At 40.1% G+C, this 7,187-nt stretch overlaps 1 protein-coding gene across 1 annotated transcript in view; it reads right to left on the reverse strand.

Annotated features, from left to right (window-relative positions):
• Window positions 1-7,187, reverse strand: part of lrtm2a (leucine-rich repeats and transmembrane domains 2a) — a 26,215-nt gene that overhangs the window by 7,884 nt on the left and 11,144 nt on the right. The gene's annotated exons all lie outside the window — the stretch shown is intronic.

The following is a 7,187-nucleotide window of genomic DNA, read 5'->3' on the forward strand; positions in this document are numbered from 1 at the left end:
GTGTGTGTGTGTGTGCGTGCATCTCACAGCAGTCTGAGTGACACTCATGAGGGAAATCCCCTCTCTTTTATTTCATTTTCAACTCATTGTTTTCCTGCAGACTCCAGTCATTTCAGCATTTCTACTCATTATCTCTGTTTCTTACTTCTTTCATTCTGTTTTAAAGTTTGGGTGACTGTTTTCCTCTATAAAATATTTTTTCTTCCATCTTTCATTTTTCAGTTCAGGCCTTTTCATTCATCCCTTTTCATATTTATTTATGTCTCTGCCTGCCTGCCTGTCTGTCTTGGCATCTGCCTGTCTCTCTCCACTCTGTAATTCTCTCTCTCCCACTTGAGTCTCTTTATCTTTCTCATTCTCTTTCACTTGGAGTCTCTGAGCACTGCTCTGTATTCCCTCAGTGTCTTGTTACAGTGGCTGACTTTGTTTCCATCCAATGGCTTATCAGCACGACTTATGCTTTATCTCTTTGTGTATGTGTGTGTGTGTGTGTGTGTGTGTGTGTGGGCATATGCTTGTGCGTCTGTGCATGGGTGTGTGTTAAGCACCAGCAAAGCGTGATATTAAGAAAACTACTCTGTCTAAACTCCAGACACAGACACAGCACTCTTTACTTCCTGACAAGACTCTTTGCTTCACCAGCAGATTTCATCACTTGCATCATCTGCATATTATTAGCATCTATTTCGCAGCTTGCCATTGCCTTTTGTCACACCATGTCTCACCCGCTCCCTGTTGCTGTGTTTTCTCTCTTTTAGTCCATCAGTTTTTCTCTAAATTTGCTTTTTTTCTCATTTTCTCTCTCCTTCCTCTCACTCAAGAATTAATTCCCTTTCACCACACATAACGGCCGTCTGCCTCCGAGTGTGATGAAACTCAGTGAAACAGCCCTTTATTGCCCAGTCCACACTGTGATAAGTAAAAAAAAAAAAGTAAAACGTGATGAATATCGGAAGATATGAGTGACTGGGTAATGAAAGTCATATCATTCTTCTAAAGTAACTTGACTTTCCTCAGGGCCTCTGTATCTCATGACTGATAAAATATGAAGCTTGAAATGGTTCAGTGAGAAAGAGAGTTGAGAGGATGCTTTATATTTTTCCATTAAAATCATGTTTTATTCCCTTTAAACTGGTCATAAATAGACATCCAGTGAGAACAGAATGTAAAAAATTGCAGTTTCCCCACTGGATAGACAATAAATAAAATGATAAATGACGAGTAATGCATTCAGAATGGTAACAGGGGCTGCTTTAAAGAGTTTATTAAGCATAATTACAAACATGCCATATATAGCTGTTTTTCAAATATTTTGATTTGTTATAGTAGGAAAAGCACTGTTAGACGATGGTTTTGTTCTATTCCAGTGTCACAGTAAGCCAAGACAGTGTGACAGCCAGCATGCACAATACCAGAACCCTGAAACTGAAGCAGCTCAATAAATAAATACAAAATGATCCTAATCCTTGTTACTTGAAACTTTCCATGGGCATTAGAAATTGTATGACAGTACAATTGAAACCTCTAAAACCTACATTGTACAGTTAACACACTAACAACAGTGAGAAATAGCATCTCTTCTCAGACAGTTTTTACCTGCCAGACAGAACATGAGCTCCCTCAACCAGGACACTGCTTCATTTTGCATTCTGAAACAAAAAGGTTCAGAGAGTAAAGACTGTGGCCTTGTGTGATAGATCAGTGCGTGAAGTCTCTAATGCTCCTGTATCCGTTATCCTCTCTGCTCCATCCTACAGTATAATCCTAATCTCTAGGAAAATTAACTTCATAAATGGAAGAAAAGGAGTGATTCTGAAATATCCTGAAGCGTCCTGTGTAGTCTTGCTTTGTAGTGGAAATGCTTCAGAGGGCCAATCTTTCCCTGAAGCAGCTCAGTAGGAATCCAGAGGATTTTGCTGCACAGTGGCTGTGAATTTTCCATAACAGGTTTGAAAAGGTACAGTAGTGCAGGAGATTTGTGAGGACAGTGTAGCTCAGAGGTAGAAGCACTGTTACACAACTGAGAGTGAAAGAGAGCAGAGGAAAGAGAAACCGTGTATATTTTTCTGCTTCTCCCTCACATCATGTAAAATTTCAAATTATGGTCATCTTCGTGCACCATTCATCTCTCTCAGCCTGCGATATGGGCTTTATTTAGCAAAAGTGTTCTCTTTCTCCCCTCTTCCTTTCCTTTCTCGTCACCACAACTCCTCTCCTCTCTCCTCCTTCTCTTACTGTACATTATAACTCCCCCTCCTTCCTCAGTGCCGAAGCCCATCTTCCAACATTTATGAGTGGTTTTAGATGTTCTCGTGGAGGAGGTGGTTGTTGTTTTGGCTTATTTTAGCTGTTCCAAATCCTCTCTGCTGTAGCGCTCCATGCAGCCAAACCAGAAGGAAAAATATTCAGCCACAGGAAGATAGAGAGGTTCAGTCCAAATAAGTTTAAGTGGTTCTGTGTAGTTTAATTCAGTCCAAACAGACTTCAGACTGAATCTTTTATGAGAATCCCCAAACACACGCCGTAAAAGTGCTGACATTTTTGGCAAATGTAGGCTGGCAATGCTCTCAGCGATGGGAAACAAACTAAGACAAGACATTAAAATGCAACAAGATGTTCCTGTTTGATTGAAGCAAGACTTCTGAGGCAACTCTTAGAGCAGTACTACCCCATAAGACTCCCAACACCCCCATCTAGTTGTCAGAAGTGAAGAATGTACAGTCCAAGCTGTTCAAGATTAGGCAATATTAATAATCAGTTGGAGTAAAATCACATTTTAGAATTCTTGCTGTCTTTGTCTCATTTTCCAGCCTGGTTTGTTACTTTCAAATTGCACATTAATCAAGTTAATGATGATTAGAGCTATTACATAAACTTTCTGTTATTGCCCATTTGGAGGATCTTTCTAAGTGTGTAACAGCACAGCTTTCTTTCAGCTAGCATGGTAACAACCATGTGCGGTCTGTTATTTAGTTTATCCATCTGTACAAAGTTCCTGGATTATAGTATTATGCATACATACATAAATCCTCATAGACACATGCATCTTTTTCTAACTACTGTAAATGTGTCATTCTTACTTTTTTAGTAGGCACAAAAGCTAAACTAGATTAAACTATCTCTGGTGTCATATGATTCTTGTTGTCCTTCAAATGTGGTGATGTTTGACAGCGTCTCCTAGGCAACACTGCTTGACAACTCCGGGGCCTCAGCTGTCTGTAAGTTTATATCCAGGGGCCCTTGGGTGACACTGGACCCAGCTATGATGTCATCACCACAGGCACTTCTGTTACTGAGCTCAGTTGCATGTTACCAGGGGCCAAGCTGTTTTCCATGCAATCAACAGACTGGCTGCTATCTTATTACTAGTAAGACCAGCTGTCCTCTTTTCAAGACTCGCCTGTATTTCTTAACTCTTTAATGTTTCCCTTGGTCCTCGTGCAGGATTCTGGCCCAAATATATATCCTGCTGCTGCAACAGCAGAGCGTTTAGATTCGAGTCCTGTGACTCCCAACACCAGATACATGACCTGATACAAAGTTACAGTATGCCTTCACTTGCATATAACAATCCTTGAATATCCTCGGTGGGAATTGTTACTGTAAAATAAAAAAACATACAATTAATAGTAGTGCTCAAATGATTTCAGCTTTTCAAATGTATGGCTTTTCTGCTTCTCTCTGTTTTATATAATTGTAAAATGAATATCCTTGGTTTTTGAATGTACGGTTGGAACAAAACAAGAAATAAACAAAGACCTAACCTTGGTCTTTAGAAAATTGTAACAAGCATTTTTCTCTATTTTCTGACTTTTTGCAGACGTAACAATTTATTGAAGAAATGATTTTCAGATTCACCGGTAATGAAAACAATCTTTAGTTGCAGCCCCAATCAACAGTCAAGGTAGTTAATAAACTTAACTTAATACACTTAAGGGCATCATTCAAAATGTTGTCAACTCAATAAAATAAGATGTGTATCAACCTCCTGAAGATCAACTAAGACACATAATCGATACGTGTTGCTTTTAACTGTATCTTAAAAATTATAATTTGTCATATATGATTTATTATCTCCCATCTATATTATCTCAACACACTGTGTAGCCTGTTCTTCTACAGCAGTAGTGTCTGTGTAATTTGTCAGAGGCTGTTACCGTACATGTCTGATCTCCACTGTAACCCGAGACCTCATTTAGTTAGCAGATGGAAAATAGCCAGCCAGCGTGTGCGTTTGCTCGCCTTCAACGTTTGTGTGTGTTTGAATCTCTATGTACACTATTCAGTATACCATCTCACTATATGCATGACTTTTCTGCCTAAAGCTCGGTATCAGAGGTATAAATGAATACACAACACACATACACATATAATACCAAGGTCCCAGCAGTACCACCGCATTATTTCAACGTTGACAAGGTAATGCTATGTTACCGTAGCAACCAAGTGCTGTAGATGACGTTCAAAAGAAGAGAGGAGGCATAGGGAGAGAAGTTTATGGTTCACATCAAATCCCATCATTTAACCCACATTATCTCTTTTCTCTCACGCACGCAACCTTTCTGCTTGACTCTCACACATAACCTTGTATAATCGCTTACTCACACACAGGAAGTCATGGTCTCTCTCTCTCTCACACACACACACACACCAAACACTGACACACACATACAGCAGTTGAGGATAAGCAGGAACAGGGTGTTGGGGTTTAGGCTGTACTCCTGCTGACACTGTGATGAGGAGAGGAAAGGAGAGATTGTAGCACAAAATCTTGTTTTTTAGCCCCTGTGGGATTACCTCCAATATTTCTCTATTTCTGTCTTTACTTCTTCCCTCTCTGTTTACTCTTGTCCCTCTCTCATCCTCAATTTCTCACCCACCTACTCTCTCTGTCTGTCTCCCTTGTCCATTTTCCCTGTGATGTGATTCTGCATCGGTGAGACAGAATCATTATTCTGTCTTGGAGGGTGAGTGGGTAATATGTAGGTTGATCTGCCTCTCTAATTCATGCTATCTGTATCAATTTGTAGTGACACACACGCGCACACACAGAAGCCTGGCCCGTGGGGAAAGCAGGATATGCAATGACATGATGTTTTTTGTGATAGTGGCTATTAATTAGCGGCAGTGACGGGTAAGACAAAGAGAAGGCGAGATAAAGGGATAGGAACAAAGGGAAAATAAGTGATGGAAAACAAACCATAAGTAAAGCACAACAAGTTCCAACAATTCCACTATAAAAGCTGCATATTTCACTGTAACACCATCTCTTTGACGGATGTATTTTGGCTTTCTACTGACCACTTAACTGACCAAGGCTGAATACATTCAGGATTTGGAGAGAAAATGAAGGACGCTTGGCTTTTGATGTCACATCCGCATCACTGTGACTAGAATAGAATAGATTCTTCCTTGGATGTGTGACAGGTCGTAATGTATGCCCACTCATTGCTCAGAAGGGACGGATAGACAGATGGTATTGATCCAGAGCGCTTGCACATACACATACACACAATATATGAGAGACAGTTTCATTTGGTTATTTTGTTGTTTTATGTGGTGTAATATTAGATAGATAGATAGATAGATAGATAAGATATGACTAGATTAAGATAGATTAGATAGATAGATAATAGATAGATAGATAGTAGATATTAGATTAGATAATGATAGATAGATAGATAAAGGTGAAGCAGTAGCTCTAATCCTTATATTAGACTCGGTTGTACAGTGCTTCAGATCACTTATCTTTCTAATTGGATGCCCTTTTCAGAGACTTGTGGAGTGTTCACTAAGACAAATCGAGCACATCTCAAATGGCTATATTATCCAGGACCATTATCAGCCATTTTCTATGATAACTTGGTGAGTAAAGTGCCGTTTTTTCTCAGGAATGGCCCTTGTTATGATCATCATAGCTTATCAGCCTCACGCTGGATCCATACTGGGACTTAATTTTAGTGTAATACTGTATCAGTATCATTCGGCAAGTGCTGAACTGGAGTGGTGCTGTTGGTGGTGCAGAGGATTATCCAGATTTATCCCTGCCAATGTCCTTTGAAAGTGGGCCAATACCATGTATTTGTGTGTTTCATCTGGCACATTCCTGTTGTACCTGCACCAAGCTAAACTGTGGTTGAAATAAAAAGGAAAATAAACCCGGTGTACTTGCAGGCATGTGCATTAAGGTTACTGCATGCTATGTGCACAGCTAGAGCTTGTTCAAGGTCACCACAGCAGTAGAGATCGGATAATTCCTACATGACGCTGGTGGCCAAGCTGGCGTGAAGTCACCACAACAAACTATACTTTAATTCCTACATCACAAACCTTATAAGCCACTGCCACTACGGAGGTCAGGGGTCAAAGCCACAGTGCCCTGACAGAAGATAATATTTCCGTGTTCGTAGAAAGATCAATTGTATTATTACTATTGTAAGAAAAGAAGCTAATGTTTGTAGTGAAAAATTAGAGAGTAAAATTCAGCACGTTCAAATTGTCCCTCAACAGAGAAACTTTGTTGTTTCTTGATGTACACCTGTCATCCCTACCTCTCAAAATAACTTATCAATAACATTATAATAGCTACTGGTTACATACTTGAATTTGCCAGATGCTTTAAATAGTTTGCCAACAAGCTGTCATAACAGTATGTATTTAATTCCAAGTCTCATATAACACTATGTGACAGGATCAGGTTCCACTCCAAACCTAATGCTGCACACACTGTACACACACACTGTGTCACACTGCTGTGGTTCATGCCAAACAACACCATCCCAGGCAGGTTTAAAAAGGTGCCAACCAGCCACTAAAACACCCAGTGGATGGATTTGGTTTGTTTATACATTCTCACAGCTGACCAGTGCATTTAAAGAGTTAAAATCAAACTAGCTTGTTAAACAGCTACAAAATTCATTCAATTTAACAACCCGATAGCAGCTGCAGGTGGACAAAAAACTAGCTTTGACTGTGTTAAAGCCAGTTTATCTCTGCTGTGGCTCTAGTCCAAACCTTATGCCACTCCCTTAGTCAGTGCACTGTATTACAGCTGTTCTCTAAGCATAATGCTACAACCTAAGTCACTGTATTATGGCTCCATTCCAAGCCAAACGTTTTAACCTCAGTGAGTGTATTAGGTCTCCATTCAAAGCCAAATCCCCCCCCCCCCCCCCCCCCCCCCCCCC

The sequence above is a fragment of the Morone saxatilis genome, unplaced genomic scaffold (assembly GCF_004916995.1).
Source record: "Morone saxatilis isolate NCDOM2014 unplaced genomic scaffold, NCSU_SB_2.0 Contig10, whole genome shotgun sequence".
Taxonomy (NCBI): domain Eukaryota; kingdom Metazoa; phylum Chordata; class Actinopteri; family Moronidae; genus Morone; species Morone saxatilis.